This window comes from Mesocricetus auratus, unplaced genomic scaffold (genome assembly GCF_017639785.1).
Source record: "Mesocricetus auratus isolate SY011 unplaced genomic scaffold, BCM_Maur_2.0 Super-Scaffold_6730, whole genome shotgun sequence".
Classification (NCBI taxonomy): Eukaryota; Metazoa; Chordata; class Mammalia; order Rodentia; family Cricetidae; genus Mesocricetus; species Mesocricetus auratus.
The window spans coordinates 42,669,165-42,686,784 of record NW_024429184.1 but is presented as its reverse complement, the minus strand read 5'-3'; the positions used below and the strand labels follow the sequence as shown (position 1 = coordinate 42,686,784).

The following is a 17,620-nucleotide window of genomic DNA, read 5'->3' as shown; positions in this document are numbered from 1 at the left end:
AAGAGAAAAATCTTCTTCCAAGCTGCTGTGACCTTCCTTGGTGTCTTGGAATATGAGTTCTCATCAAAGACAAAACTTACAATAAAATTTCTAGTACAAAATAGAGTTAACAAGTGGGGCCAACTCTACCTTCCATAGTCATCATGAGTTACTAGTTGCCTCAGCTGCTGGGGCAACTTAGTACATAGCTTTATGATGGTTTCTCTTCAAATCTAATTTCATGGATTAGGAGACACAGTTCAAATAAGTTATGCTCATAGTTATGATTCACAATTTATAATTTAAATCAATAAGGTGAATATGTATATGATACCATTCTAGAAAATTTTCAAAAAATAACACAGAAAACAGAACAATTTGCAAAGAAAAACGTGATCCTGTAATCCAAGTGTGAAATAACATCATCCTCTCAAAAGATTACTTTGTGTCTTATATGCACTAAATCAATACACTCTTGTATTGAAGTCTTGTATTCATGAAAATAAATCATTTATGTAATTCTTGAAGGGGCTTGTTAACATTATCTGCTGTGTATATATGAAATACTCACTCTTAAACTTCACTGAACTACAAATGAGTACTGGTAGTTTCCCAGTCGTTTTGTATTTAATGTGTTTTTATGAGGTAATTCAAATACCATATATGTAGCTATAGAGAAAATACAATGAGAAATTTGTGGAAAAGCTTCAGGAAATGTTAAATATAATAGTATTCCTATCAATATACAACAGGAATGCATGAGTATTAATAGAAAGAAGATGTAGGCTCATCATGTACAGATACATGAACTTGACCCTAGAACTCTCTCCTCTAGCTGTATCATTCAAGATACACTTTAGTAAGTTCTGCAGTACTTGTGAATAGACAGAGTGGCTGCAGGTAACCATAATGCACAAATAGTGTGCATTTCAAAAAAACAGAAGAATTTTTTAAAAAGTTTTCACTGCAAAGAAAAAGTGTTTGAGAAGATGGATGCTTATAACATCACATAATGTATATGTTTCAAGACATCACACAGTACCCCATAAATATGTGCAGTCATGTCAGTTTTAAAAATAATTTTGATTTTGCACAAGTGGGTGGATCAGGGATGTATGAATTAAGTGACCGGAATCATACTAAATTTTCTACAATCTAAGAGTCAGTTTAATGCAGTTCAGCCATCCAAGTAAACTAAGGCACCATAGAAAGTGGAATTATGGAACTCAGGCATTGCAGAGAAGCACACACAGCACAGCCTGAAGCCACAGTGTTGGGAAAGCTGAAAGGGAGATGGAACTTAGGAAGATTAGCTTTGAGAAAACAGCTTAGCAGGCATAGCATTTGCAGTGACAATGGGATGGTGAGGGTGAGCTCAGCAAGGCTGGACTTCCATCCTATCTACCACTGTGCCCTTGGGCTGTAATAACAGAACCTAGTAACTATTGTTTAATGAGATCCAGGTAAAGCTCCTTAGGTAAACCTCTAAATTTTTGGAATTTCCACACAGTACAGTAAGTTGTAGGCTGAAAAGCTTTTGCAGAGCTAGAAGGTCTCAAATGAAACCATCGCCTTTACGTTTTGCTGTTGAGAATCAAGACAGGTGACTAGGGAAGGAGGAGAACTGGCTACCCTGCCCTAATGAGGTCTTTATGATGTTGACAGCATTTGTGCAAAGGAAGCTTCCCAAATAAAACAAGAAAGGAAGGAAACCACAATGCCTATCAAACTGTCTGAATTCCCTGAGGATCTTCAGCATAATGGACAAGTCTAACCTTGCAGTTAAACAGGGCAGAATGCTCTACTTTTCAGTTCTCCATTAATATGTTTGGATATTAATGTAAAGATGGGTCTTAATGACTATGTAAACAAATGCCCTGATTGTATTTAAATCGGTAAATTTAGCACTGTTCAGTGTAAGAAGTGAATAAACTCAGATGCAATACCCCTAGGCAATGGCTTGTTACCACACTGAGTTCTTTGTTCTTAAGTAGTATTTCATGAGCACAAAACTAAGTAAGATTTGGATTCATCTGCCTCATTTTGAGAAAGGTCATTTTCTTTATTCTTTCTTTCTTTCTTTTTTTTTTTTTTTTTTTTTTTTTTTTGGTTTTTCGAGACATGGTTTCTCTGTATTGTTTTGGAAGCTGTCCTGGAACTCACTCTGTAGACCAGGCTGACCTCGGATTCACAGAGATCAACCTGTCTCTGCCTCCCAAGTGCTGGGATTAAAGGCACACACCACCAATGCCTGATAAATGAAATAACCTCTTAGTCCTTTATTCTACTGACATTTTGAAAGTCAGTTTCCAAAGTTGATTTACTTCCTCAAATATGAATTTGTTTTCATCATGTATCCTCCTCCAAACTGTCTTGTATTGTTTTGTTATCGTTAGCCTTTATTTTTACTGCATTCTCTAGCAGTTTAGTGTACAAAGAAAACATGTTACACATGGAAGTATGAAGACTGCTATAAAGATCTTTTATTCTTAGAGAATTTAACATACTAATATAATGTGTTTCAACCAGATTCACCTATCATTCCTTCCCCTTCAAGTCCTCTTTTATTCCCCACAATTATTCCCTACTGTTGTCACATATTCTTTATTTTTACTCATTTAGGCTCTGTAGCACTATTGGTATATGCATGAGTAAGCTATCTACTGAACTGTGGGTGGGCTCTCAGGGACCACATCCTTGGAAACTGACTCTCCTTTTCCAGATGTCATCAGTTGCCATTATCTCCTCAGCTAGGGCTGTACTCTGCACCACCTCATCTTCACAGAGCTTTCATCTAATTGGATCTTATTCAGATGTTTTGCTCGGTGTCACACACACTGAATTCATATGTGCAGCTGCTCTGTTGTGAAGAGAAAAGACTGTTGCTGGAGTTTCTTGTCCAGCCAGGTACCACCGTTGTTTCAACCCCATATGAACATACAGAGATGCTGTATTAGTTATAAAAATTGTTGGCCAATGGCTAGAGCTTCTTGTTGGCTAGCTGTGTCTTAATTATTAACCCATTTCTATAAATATAAGTATTTCCATGTGGTCTTGGCTTACAAGAGAATGGTCTGGACCTGCTACTCCTTCCTCCTCTACCTGTTGTCTCCTTGTCATCTCTCTCTCTGCCTACCTCTCCGGGAATTCTCCTCATCTCCTAGTTCCACCTATCTTTCTGCCTCTATTGGCCAAACAGTGTGCTATTCATCAACCAATAAGAGAAACTTATATACAGAAGGGCATCCCCCATCACAAGACTGCTTTGCTGTAGCCGTGTCCACTGCCTCTGGCTTCTACACTCACTGCCCTACAGAGTTATTTTTAAAATTTATCAGTGTTATATTCAGGATTTGGAGGTATTTTTGTTGCGTGCAATTTCCTTTGGGAGAAATGGTTATTATTATTGTTGTTTAAAAGCCTTAATCTGAATTGATTAATGAAAAATTTTACTCACCAAAGGAAACATAATCACGGGTGCCCTGTCAGTGTCTACATCCTGAGAATTCCTGGGAGAAAAAAGTGAATTCCAGGAAGCAGGGTCATTTTCATAGTCTATTACATATTCCCAATACAACCAATGTTGGAATAATTAACAATTATTAAACTTCAAAATGGCCTACAACTATTCTTTTGCCCACTGTATCAAGTGCCCATTGCTTGCTTTGGAGGCTCTCACACTGTGGGTACCTTTTTCCTGACCTATCTCATTCAGCACTAATCTCTCCTGTACTGGTCAGCTCAGTATTTGGACTGTTTTCCATATAGTCTATGTCTACACTTTTTCCCACTGTTAGAACTAGCCTATTTAACTTTGTATCATTCCTCTTTTATGGCATGGTTTCTTCCAATCAGTGCAAATTCTACCTTGAATTAGAATTATTCTACTTAGCAGTTTTGGTGTTCCAATTAGTCAACATGGGAAGTTCTGTTGAGCAAAGTCTTAGCTGGTTTATTAGTGACCTACAGCCACATTTTTCATGAATTTCATGACTTTGAAGAGCACACATTTATGCTTGTAGTTATAGGGTATCAGTTCTTTGACATTAGTTTTACTAGATAACCATTCAAGTGTCAATAGAGCTGTGATCCCTCCAGAAGCTCTAGCAAATACAGAAAAAGATTTTGATCCTTTCCATGTTCTAGAGAATATTCCTAGGTGTCTCATCTTCAAAGTCATAAGTGTAACTCCTTGCTTCAACAGTCACATGTCTTCTTCTATATCAGATCTTCTTCCCCTCTATTTTATTAAGGCAGCTGTGATTACATTTAAGCCTATATTATCTAGAATCATGTCCTGAAAATCCTTCATAAAGTCTGAAATGTCCCATCAAGGTAATATTTGCAGATTATGGTGGTCATGGATTGTATAACTTTGGGGTAAGGGCCAACATAAATCCTACCATAAATGGCAAAAACAAAGGAAGACAGTAAATATTTCTAAAATCTCTACTGAGTTGCAGTGGGGAGTCACCCTCCCAAAGTGAATAGATAATGTCAACAGCAGCTGAATAACAAGTGCTTCGAACAATAAACAGTAAAAAGAAAAAAACTGTGATACTGGGTTTTGAGTATGAGAGGACCTTTTACTTGTGCATCACCCAGAAATGGGGACAGTGGCTCCATGTTCATTATCTCACACCAATGAAGATTAACACCACAAATACCGTTGTGGAAGTAAGCAAAGTAGAAGCAAGATTTACTAGGAAGAATCATGGAAAAGTGAGAGAAGTTTCCAAGAAAGGATGTGGTTTCCAAGAGAGAAAAGGATATCAGGTTCTCTTTCTAGGTATTTTTTAGAGAGCCATGATCGAATTTGGATAGAGACTGAAGTAACTGTGATGAGCCTAGTTAGTTCTAGTGACAATGCAAGACCCATGCACTTTATGAATGTCTTGCTGGCCCAGCTAGACAGGCGGCTATATACTAATCATGTGATGCCCACCCAGGTGGGAATGAGTAAAGACCCCTCTGAACATCTCCAACTTCTCTGGTGATGGACCTGACCCTGTCTCACCAGCTGGCTTTGCTGCCTCCCACCCGGCAGGTACTCAAGAACCCTTGATTACGCTACGCTCTTGTTCTCACAGCTGTCCAGAAGTAGCTACCCTTGCTTTTCCTCAATTCTGTCTCTGGCCTGATCTGATATTTCTTTCATAAAATAAGAGAAAATTACTTACAATTTACTGTGCTATAAATACTTATATTAGAAAAGGGAATGTGTAAATTGCAATGGCCCCGAACATATCTTCCTCAAGGGCTTTGGGGAGAAGAGTCAGACTGCTGTCACTGAACTAAACCCCTTTCCTTCTTATGTGGACTGCTTGATTATCTAATACTCGGACACCAGACTCCTTCATCATCATTGGTTTTTCAGACTCTGCCATTTGGGTCCCGAATCTTTCTATTAATCCCAGCCTCTGCTCTCATAGAAAGATAAAGACTTTCATCTTTTCCACTTTCTGTAACAGAGAAACAATTTGCTATTTTTACCATAGGTTTGCTCACTTTCTACCTACTGAGAGCTTCAACCTGCATCATTAGCAATGACAACCAGAGAATTTCCAAAAACCACCCAGCAGTGGATGCTGATATTCCTCTTTTATCAAACAATCTAGTCACTCCCTCAGCCCTTGACTTCTCTGTACTCTCCTCACGTTGGTGCCTGTTCTTCAAGATATCCCCTTCATTAACATCCTTTCTGCCATTTGATAGCAAGCATCTGCACTATGAAGACAAAGGAACTCCATAACCCAGAGCATAAGGGAAGTTGGAAGTTATCCATATGGATTAGCAGTAAGATGCTTTAATACAAACACACCATGCACGTCAATGGGATCTCTAAATTATTTGACCTTGAGTCAGCATAAAAAAGTCATAGTATTTGGTGAACATTTCTTGAAAACATGTCGAATTCTTCTAAAATTTAACTCATAATCCTGCTCATATTTTAATCTTTACTTATGCTATCTCTAAGGGTCACCTCATATCTATCCAGTCATGGCACTTATCTTCACTACAAATTGAAATGTTGCCTCATAGAGTAATAAGGAAGCTTATGAAACTTACAAGGCTCAGAAAGTTGCCATATTCACAAGCCTCTCCCCACCACCTCAGGCAATAAAAACAGTTGGAGAAAGAAGACTCAGTTGTCTGTGTCATCCACAAGTTTTGCATGGAGCATCAGGGATGCAGTTTTCATTAGTTGTCTCAAATGCTAGTGTGGGTTATATGGTGATTTACTTGGTTTCTGTCATCCTTGGGTGAGCCTGTAACTCCTCCCCACACTTCAGTAATGAACTGCAACAAACTTACTGGTTCACCAAACTAGACTTGGGTGGAGTCCTCATGGAAAGCCACAAAACAACTAGTAAGTAATCTCTGACACTTACACTTCTATATGCTTCATTGATACCTTGTTTAAGTACGAGTCCATCTTGAGAGCTTCACATTCCAACATGAATATAATAGTAATAAATTAACATGGATTGCTTTTTAGGAATACCTGACTAAAATTTGAGGATGTTGAATGTAGAAATTCCTTCTGTTCTGAGGAATATCATTTCCCTTCAAGGCTCCAGTGTTACATATACTAGTTCACAACACTTAGTCTAAAATATCATAGCTCTTATTGCTCTCTTTATATATCCTACTGGTATAAGCAAACCTTATATAATATCACTCCAATGTGACCAAAAAATAAGTGCAAAATAGATCAGACCCTGAAATATAACTGTGACATAACTGTAATAGAAACAATACATGGGACTTTGAATCATTGGTATGGGTCAGGAATTTTTTTAATAAGACATCCAAAGCAAGGACCATAAAAGCAAAAATAATAGGCAAATAGGATTATATGAAATGAAGAAACGTCAGCACAGACAGCAAATAGTCAATGTAGTAAAAATGACCAGCACATAGGAGGAAGTATTTAGAAACTATAATACGACAAAGAATTAACATCCAGAGTATATAAGGAATTCAAATAACTGCAAAATAATGTTATTCTTAAATGGTTTAATAGCCATAATAAACATTTGTCAAGCAAAGACACACAAACGGCCAAGTACATATGGTAATATGCTCAATAACATTATATGTAAGTAAAAATATAATTAAAAACACAGGAGTATATAATTATCTTACTCCCTTAGTGTGGCTATTATCAAAAAGCAAGAAGAAAAATACAGATGCCAGTGAGGATTAAGAGAAAGAAGAACACATACTCGAAGGCAGTATAGATATTCTTTTACAGATTAAACTAAAAATAAAAGTTTCATATGATCCACTAATGTATCTAAAGAAAGTAAAAATAAAATGCCAAAGAGATACTCTTGTGCTTATTGCAACACTATTCAGTAAAGTCAATATGGAATCAACAAAGTTGTCAGGGGACAAATGGATGTAAAAAGAAAATGTCACATACTAAAACACACACACACACAGAGGAATATTTGTCAAGCATAGAAAAAGAATGAGATCCTGTTACTTGTGTCAAAGTGGCTTGATCCAGGGAAAGTCGTGTTAGGTGAAGTAAGCCACACACTGAAGGCAAATAACTAAAAACACTAAGCTTCTGACCAATTTGAGAAACAAAGGACAAAAGATCCCACAGCTGAGTTCAGGAGACACTTGGAAGCAGATAGAGGAGAAAAGACAGAGAAAGACCAAGTAAGAGGAATCAAAATACGTTGAGAAAAGAATCAGTTCTGGTGGTCAACAGCACAGTAGGATAATTTTCCCCCAAACAGTGTATGGCGTATTTCAAAATAGCAAGAAGAGTCAAACATTCCCAGCACAGAAAGATCAATGCTTGAGAGATATAAATGCTAATTATCCCAATTTACATTTTAGGTTTCTATCTAATTGTTACACTATACCCCACAAGTAGATATAAACATGCTTCATAAATTACTCATGGTAGTAGTCTGTGCATATCTGAAAATGCCTTTACTTCCATTATTTAAAGATAATATCAAAGTATGTCATTCAAATACTTTTCTTTCCACTTTGCAAGATCTTCTGGTGTTTGTTATTGTGTTATCTGCTACATGGCAGGGCGATGATGCACACACCTGTAATTCCAAACCTGGTTGGGAGGAAGATGCAGAGTGAGCAAAAGAATAAGGAACATATTCCCATAGCATTTTGCTTTTCAAAATTCACCCTCTTGGACTTATCTGATAACTGTATGTTCCAACGTGCATTCTGAATTAGAGGGCTAGTATTTTCCCATAGTTACAATTTTTTTCATCATTCTATATTTTAATAGTTTTCCCCAAATGTCTCCATTCTCACCTGATATTCTTATACTTAACCTTTTTCTTATTTTTAATATTTGTGTTTCCCTGCTTGACTTCTCCCACACTCAAAGTGTCAAATTTCTTAAGCTGTTTGTTTTTTATTTTAGATTGTGAATGGTGTTCTGCAGAGTAGCAAAATGTCACTCCACACATACGGCACTGAGTTTTCAAGATATTCTACAATTATTATTGTTTAAAACTAATTTTAGCTTAATAAATCACTTTAGAAGATATTTAATCTTGTAGATAATCTACATTTGAAACTCATAATTTAAAGACAATGAGTGGACTTATTTTTCACTTACACCTGATGCCAAGAAGATGAACTTTTTTGTCATCTCTATATTTAAAGGCAGATAAATGCATCTGGCTCTTTTACTTCAGTTATCTAAGAGCCCAGACTTTATACCTGGGTCCCACTCTTCCCTTACACAGGCTTAACAGCAGTTTCAGATGCTACAACTGAACACTTTAGATTGGGATGCCAAAAAGGTAAACATGCATTTCTCACAATTCTGGAGATTGCTGGGTATGCTTCTTGCTTTAGAAGAAGGCATGTTTTATTAAGTCATAAGATAGAGCAAAAGGAAAAGAAAGAGGCAAGTTGCTATCTTTCTTCTAGAAAGCACTGATACCATCCAGGAAAGCATTGTTCTGTGTTCAGATAACTGCTCTAGGTCTTACCTCCAAAACTTCCCAGGGGTTGAGGACTTCAACACAGGCTGGTCAGTGAATGAGGCATGAACATCCAATTCAGCATTGCTTAGAACCAATTTTTAAACTGTCTCTAAACTCTAGAGAAAAAATTCTTAGCATCTTTAATATAAGTCAATCAACATTAGCATGGTATAAAACTAAACTCCTTATTCTGTTCTTTGCCCTTTTGCTGCTATAATGTGCCTGTATATTCTGTACCTAAATGTCCAAAATTGAAGGGGGTTTGTGCCTTGCTTATAAACAGCTATTTCCTCTGAAGAGGGCATTCATGAAATCATGACCAAGACTAAGAAGTCTACCTCTGTCCCAGAGGTAAACAATGACAGGGAGGAGTTTACTCTGGTAGCACAGGGGATTCAGTGACCTAGATTTCCTGGGTCATCACACATGCTGAGGTGGGCTTTAACTTGATGAGCACACTTAAGTCACCATGCTCCTTTGAGATACCCCGATCAGCTCATTGACTCATCAAGTCAGACATCAATGGTTGCTTTAGTCTGTCCCTGTTAACCTACCTGAAAGGAAGAGAGGTTGTCTCTCCAGGAAAGGTAATGTGACACATGCCACCCTAAATATAGAATGCTCTCAGGGGTAGAACTAATACTAGGCTATTTCATAGAACACTACAATTTTCATGTACTTTTTATTTCATTTTAAAGCCTTTAGCTAAGTCAGAGATTTCTAGCCCAGTCAATTGTAGAGCAGTTAATCTAGCCCAGGACATAAAGAATAGTGTATTATGGACAAAGAGTCAGATTTGAGCAACTTTACTAGAAAAGTGTGTTTGACAAAGCATATGGTGAGGTTATATAATGGAATCTCCACTATTGCTTAGTGCTTAATTGATACTCTTTAATTATTCAAATATATTTTTCTTATCTCACTAAGAAAGCTTTTATCGGGAATTATCTCTTATCTAAACACTGTTAAATTTATTATTGGCATTCAAAACACATTTGATATATAAGCTAAGGGGCAAAGTAATTGAGTAAGATGGCTATCAGAGAGTATTATGAGTTCAAGAGAAGTTAGAAGTTAGTCATATAAGAAAATAGAAATCGAGTTGAGTATAGTTTACTGAGGCAAAAAATCTAAGATTATAAGATGGTTAAAGGAAGAAGAATAGAAAAATACCAAAGTGTGTGGGCTATCCAGATGGCTCAGTGAGCAATGATACCTTCTACAAAACTTAATGACCAGAGTTCAGCTCCCAGAATTAACGTGGTAGAAGAAAAGAACAGACTCCCACAAGTTTTCCTCCAAGTGCCACACACAGACACACACAAATAAAAATAGAGATGCAAAAATAATTTTTAAAAATACAAAAATATATAAGGAAAAAACAGGTCTTGTGTTAAATATAATAGTAAGAATAAAGTCCCAACTTCTTACTCAATAAGGATTACAGAAATTATCACAGGAGAAAGAGGACAAGTAGCTCTTTGACAAGACATGAAAAGCAAGAATAATATCTACTCCAGAACTCCATCAAATCCTAATACAGAATATTTTGAGAATAATAATTTTCTGTGATATAAATTTTGAACAAGATTTTTTATCTGGAAGAATAAGTAAACTTTACATAAGAATCTCTATTAAGCTTTCCAAGTAGCTAGAAAAAAATCAGTTCAGGAAGGCATTTATTTTTCATGCGGCCCATGAATTTATTGACGTGTACTGGTGACAATGGAAAACTTGTGGCTAACATTCAACCAGAAATCTAGTCTACAAAGTTCAAAACTGACCTCATCTTAGCAAGAAAAACAAAAAACATAAGCCTTCAAATCTGGGAGTACAGGCTCATCAATTTTAGTAACTAATGGCACTCACAGCATTCAGTTTAGCTACACTTGCTAATTTTGCACTGATTTTTCCAGATGGTTGTGGAATATTTATATCACAAATGTTTTTCACTTAATAATAATAATAGGAGCCATAATTTTCTGTGACAAAGTAGGAAATGTAAAGGGAAAGGATTTCAAAATGAGTGCAAGCATTAAGACCATCTTGAAGAACAAAGACGATTCAGTGCAGAGGAGTGTCTTAAGGACATTTTCAATGAGTCCCATGTATAAACATGGTTAGATGTCACCTAAGTAATAAAATTCAATTTGCCTTTGTGCTTTAGCTCAGCACTGGAGGATTGGAAAACTTCCCAGACTTGCTAGGCTGGATATGAATTCTCACCTCCCCCAAACTTCTGTGTTTAACGAGTGCCTTTCCCAATTATAGCTATGGTTCTGACAGCAACTAACCATTGCCCTGAGTGACAGGCGGAGGAAGCCAAAAGCTTTGAAGCTAACAGGGAGAAGTTGATGTGACCGCCAATCACACACTCAGCCAAAACGATTCCTCATGGACTCATTCTAATGTTGCCTACATATCAGAACCCAGTCCATGTGCGCAGTTTACATGGAGGCATTATTATGATGGACGTATTACAGGGGTGTGCTAGCTGTCATGTGATGATGGCATACTGCATAGCTCCTGTTTTTCTTCTATTGTATTAAAATAACAACAACAACAAAAAAAACAGAAATAATGACCTACTCTAGTATAGGTACCTCCAAAACAAGAAAAAACACCCACTTTGTGAGTAAAATAGCCTACCCTTCCATGGCAGGCATTGTGGTTTTGAAGAAAACCCTGCCTTAGTAGACAGTTTTCTTTAATTGTGATAATTCAAGGCAGGCAATTTTATCATAAACACTTTTCAACAGTTTAGGCTAGAGATTGAGTACTTAAACTATAGAAGATAATGTTAGGTAAAAGTAAAAATGGTCAGGCACATAAGGATCTTTTCCACCAAGCCTGATGTGAGTTCAATTCCTCAGAACCCACAAGGTGGAAGGAGAGAACTGGCTGCTAGATGTTTTCCGCAGACCTCCACATAAACAAACGCTGCGTAACATAGGCACACTCTCACCCACAAAAATAAATAATACAGAGTAGTGAAAATTTTCTGAGGCTAAATTACTGTTAATTTCCAAAGCAAAACACTGTACAAAACAATGTGGAAACAAAATGTCAACTCAACTTCATTATAAGCAGCCTTCATATATTAGAAGGATATGAGCCCTTTATTCTCTCTCTCTCTCTCTCTCTCTCTCTCTCTCTCTCTCTCACACACACACACACACACACACACACACATGCACACAAACTCACATAAAAATCACCATTGGTGAACTATATTTGATTATCTGATCTATAGACTAATTGAGCCATTAATAGATGTTGGAAATATAATTGCGTTTGTCTTCATTCTGATGTATGAATCTGACCTTTATAATCACTTCTATATCAAATTCTTTTGTATTCATTATTAGTTTTATAATAACTCAAATATTTAAGGAAACTATAGAAAGTCCATGTAAATGAAGTGCTTTTCTATTTCCAATCCTTTTAAAGTTTATTTCTGAGATAACTATATCCTCTTTGAAGTTTTGTTATCATGATTCTCCATTCAATGACCTATGATGTTAAAATCCAACCAGATTTTCCTAAAATGTGTTTCATAGGCCACTCACTCCACACCATGGAATTCTATGTTCTGATTCAAATGTCTCAGAAAAGCTAGGTTAAGTAATGCCGAGTAGGTTTCTTTGCTCATTATCCTTTAGAGCCTGTAAGTGTTCATTGTGAATAAACAAGGGTGAAGTCTTTTGTGATGTATCTCAGGGATATTGGTCATGGATTTTTTTATTTAACACTTTAAAGGATTAGTTTTGGGTTTGTTTGGTATTGGTGTTTAGCTTGATATACTCACGATTTCCCAAGAATTTTTAGAGGGACAGCTTATATAACCAAAACTGCTTGCTATTTGAGGTTGTTTTAAAGTTTATGTGTTTGAGACTAAGATCTCAATAAATAACTTTACAAAACAGTTTTTGGATTATTTGTGATCTCTCTCTATGGCCATGCTGTAGCAGCAGGAACAAATTAAGAACATTCCTTATAAAGTTGAGCTCCAGCAAATTGACAGATGAAAAGACACTTTGGGAAACAGCAAACTATAGACAGAAGTGGTGACTTGTCACCAGTATTTCTACTGCCCTGCTTAAATGAAGAATTCCTTGCACTGACTACTTACGGCCGCCACAGAGAAGTATATAAAACAGTGATCACAATTTCAAAGAGAACCATAGGGAAGTGCAGGAACATGAACATGGTGGAAGGCTATTAAACTTCTGCTCTAAGTAGAAAACTATAGGAATTTATCAAAAAATGAACAAAATAATAAAAATTCAAACACAATCCTAGACAAAATCCTCAGGATTTGTTGATTCAGCAGTATCTAAAAGCAAACTCGCTCTGCACCAGAAAGTTACTCACAGCCTTCTCAGGGGACCCAAGACTCATTCCTATCATTAAAATTACATTTATTAGCACACCCTTCTCAAATATTTGGGTCATGTTTGATCCTGAGTAATCTTGAATGAATTAGTTGTCTTACCAAGTATCGGTGGAAGACTGAATTAAGGACTTCAGTTCGAACTCAGCTAATCTTAACTTCCTAAGAAGAAGGATAAAGGGAATGGAAAGTATAGATTAACAAAATCAGCTTCCAAAACATAGTCAGCTAATTCTCGATGGTGGAAAATTGCTGTTGGTGATAGCATTGATACAATGCCTAAACAAAAACATTTTTAAATTATGTGCTTACCCCTGGAACTGACTTGTGAAGCAACCTTGTTTCTAATCTAAATTTAAACTGAAAAATAAATAAATAAATAAAAATTATGTGGTTACCAAGTGTGAGGTGGGTGACGCTCCCTTTGCTTGAAATACTAATTTTAAGAACTCTGAACAACGGATCATATATCCACATTTCATGATAGAAATGTTTGTCTAACTTGGCCCATTGATATGGAAAAGTTCTTAGATGCTAGGAACAGTTGCCTTTGAATTAGGTTTTATGTCATTTAGCTACCTAAGTTTACACCTAAAGTGCTGGCACAGTTTGCTGCAGATTCCATATTTTGCTTTTCAAACTGTGTTGCCCAGACCACCTGCATAATAGTCATTTGGGAGACTGGAGAGATGCTGAGTCTTTGCCCCAAAATTAATAAAGCCAAAGCTCTAAAGTAAGGCCAAAAAGTCTGCATTCTGGCTAGTGTTCTGGTTATTTGTGTTCAAGCTGCAACTGAGGACTATCCTGTGTGGGCATGGCAAGGAAGCAGTTAAACAGCAGCTGTGGGGCAGTGATGTTTACCCCTGGTAGAAGTTCACTCATGGACAAAGGATGTTTACTGAAGTTGATTTTTCATCCCCTGTTTTTCATATCAGTTTGGTCTAAAAGCCCAGGGCCTAGTCCCATTGCTGCCATGGTAGTTAGCAGGAAATTATGGAAACAGGGAGCTCAAACTAGTTCTGCACTTTGAGACTTGAACTAAATTGACATTTTACAGTGTTCTGAAATAAAGGTAGTGGACAGATTTTCCATAGATGTATCTCCATTGTCCCTGGATTTCTGAGAAAGCATCAGTTATTCTTAAAGACATATTTAAAGTAAACTGTTAATTGACCAGGTCAGCACATCTGTGTATAATAATTCCTCCCTGTTCCTGATAGGGTTTTTTTATTTGCTGTATGAAACAAGCTGAAGTTAAACATTAACTTAATTGCATGTCGGTGGGTTTTTATGATCCGTGATCCTTTTGTTTACCTTCACAAAGTCCAAAGTTAGAGATGACTTTTGGTGATCACAGTGACCATAAGTAAGCAAAGTGACATTCTAACTAGCAGCTATTTTCCAGGTCATAAGTGAGACCAATGCAGACAAATTAAGTCATCAGAATCCTGGCTGCATCTTCTCTCCCCAGTCATTTCCATCCATATGATTCTCTTGCCAAAGAGTCATTCAGTCTACAAATAAATATGATGAAAGAATAAAAGAAGTAGATTAAAATTGAGTAAAGAATTTCATTACTTGATTAGATCCTATATATTGCTTTGCAACTCAGTTGTATTTGGAGGATTTCAGGTTTTAAAAAGCCCAGTCAGCCTTTTTCTCTTTCTGATGGCTGTTGTCTCAGCATGTAAGCTCTCAGCTACTTCTCCAACACCATGCCTGCCTGTTTGCTGCCATGCTGGGTGGCATGATAGTTGTGGATTCACCCTCTGAAACTCTGTACACCATAAACTCTTTCTTCTCTAAGTTCCCTTGATCATGGTGTCTTACTGCAGCAATATGAAAAAGATGCTATTTGTCCAAATGGGAAGGAAATGTACTATGTCATAATATGTGCTTTTGGTGAGGAAGTGTTGGGAGATGAATGAGAAATGTAGTCCTGTCATGTGATATATACCTTTACTGAGGAAGATAAAGGCACTTTAGGACATGGGGTAGAGAGGAAGTCATGCTCCAAGCTGTTCTAAGGTAAAATGACCTATTTCAAAAAGTACATTTACCATGGATATGTCCATAGTTTCAGTGGAGCCTAGATCCTGTATTTCCAGGTACCACTGTCTCCAAACAGGGATAACTTATGTCAACCCAGAGAAAAACACAAGAATCTTCAATTTACCTACCAGATGCCAGTTCTGACTAATTTAGTCAGCATAGATACCATTTTCAGATTTTCAGTCATCCAAGAATAAAAATCACCGTAATGAAGCTAATCATGACTCACTTCTCCATACCTCACCACTAGGATGACTAGGTATATGATCTTGGACAATTCCCTTTACTTTTCTGTACACTCACGTGGTGGTAAATTAGATGCTGCAACGATAAGGTCTGTCCCTGGTGATTTCTTTAATTTCCATGTGACCTCACACTGGATATCTGAGAAATCAGAAAGTGCTTGCTAAAGCTAAATGTTTCTTTAAGAGAAATGAAAAAAAAATCAGTGCAGCTGCATCTGGAAACAAGAGTGCCAAGGGATAAGTGGTATCCAATAATTAATAAAAACTGGTTGCAAAGCATTTTGCAAATAAAATTCAGGATAATTTATAAATATTTAAGTAGTTATTAAATTTAATATGAATATTACATAGACACAATTCTGATTCCCTATGCTACTTTCTTGCCTCAGAGTGATTCTCTTGTATTTGTTACATCACTGTTCATATTATTGCTGTTAATTACATGGTAAGGAAGAAAGGAGAGCTAGTGGTGAATAATTAGCTATCTAAGTTTTTATTGGAAGGTAATATTCTTTTCAATTGTAATATATTTGAGACTTAAGTTAATTTCCTGATACACAAGGTTCTTTTTTTCAAAATCTGGTTTTGCCTTTAAGTCTTCTCATCTTATTGGTTCGATTACAACTTTTCAAAGCCACACATCATTTTATTGCTATTTATATTCCTCTAAAGTTTCTCAGTCCAATGTTACTAATTGTTAAAACAAAAGGCGCCTAACAATAAAACCACCACCACCATCACCACCACCATCAATCACCACCACTACCACCACCATCACCATCACAACCACCATCCCCACCACCACCATGCCAACAACCAGCAACAAACCTTGCCAGACTTGGGAAGTAAAGCTGATACAGAGAACACTCCCAAGTCTTTCTACCTGCTGGCTCAGGAAACTCTCATACCAGCGGAAACCTATAGAACATTCCCAGTTGAGAGATGAAGAAACAGACTGAAATAGGATAAAGAGCACCAAAATATCCCTCCTGCAGCATGAGAGGCCCAGCTGCACTTGGTGCTAAATCAGCTGCTATTTCACATGTCTTTGTATAACCTTTTTTTTTTTTTTTTTTTTTTGGTTTTACGAGACAGGGTTTCTCTGTTTTGGAGGTTGTCGGTCCAGCCTGGCCTCGAACTCACAGAGATCCGCCTGCCTCTGCCTCCCGAGTGCTGGGATTAAAGGTGTGCACCACCAACGCCCAGCTGAAAAAGTCATTCTTTGTTGACATCAAAAATGATTTTGAACACTTGACAAAGGGGAATAAAAGTATATAAGAGGAAGTAGCAATGAAGAAAGAGTGGAAACAAGCCCTGGCATCCAAAAAGGAGACTAGTGTTTTAAAGCAGTATGACAGTGATCATTTCTTTAAAGAGAAGCAAAATAGAACTGGCATCCTACCTCAAGGCGGTAGCCCAAGTGGCACTGGAGGATCAGGAATAGAATTTACCTAATACCCTTTGGGCTTAGTTGTGGAGGCGTGGTGAAGTCTATAAGCAAAGCCAGAAAGCTAGCACAGGAGAAAGTAATTGGCTTTGCTGATAAGGGGCCAAGAAGAGAGCTGACTGCAGGTGGGCCCAATGATAAGCAAAATGGATGATGCTGGGAAGACTTGATTGAAATAGTTTAATAAAAGCATGCGACTGTTGCCAATTAGAAGCTAAAAGTAAAATATGATTCTGCTGCTAATTTTGCATCCAAACTGAATTATGCTATGATTACACTAATAGAATAGCATTGGAGACTTGCTATCTAGCAAGCAGCTCAACGGAGGCAGTAAAGCATCACTATCGCTACCTCACCTGGCTCCTAAGATGCTCATGCAAAAACATGTTTCTACAGAGAGATGCCTTGCGAGGGAGGGTGAGCAGAGGCTTCACAAGGTGCTCGGGAAAAGGATGATGACTTCCAGACCAAAACCAAAGCCTACTTAGCCTGGAAGGACTTAGGTAACTCTGGATGAGCA

At 37.2% G+C, this 17,620-nt stretch overlaps 1 long non-coding RNA gene across 1 annotated transcript; it reads right to left on the bottom strand.

Annotated features, from left to right (window-relative positions):
- Positions 1-6,850: 6,850 nt before the first annotated feature.
- Positions 6,851-17,152, bottom strand: LOC110339888. The gene is made up of 6 exons (XR_005875827.1): positions 17,056-17,152; positions 16,482-16,571; positions 14,671-14,870; positions 13,459-13,518; positions 8,970-9,079; positions 6,851-8,071 (listed from the first exon to the last, which is right to left on the bottom strand). It is a non-coding gene; the product is annotated as an uncharacterized LOC110339888 (long non-coding RNA).
- Positions 17,153-17,620: the final 468 nt, after the last annotated feature.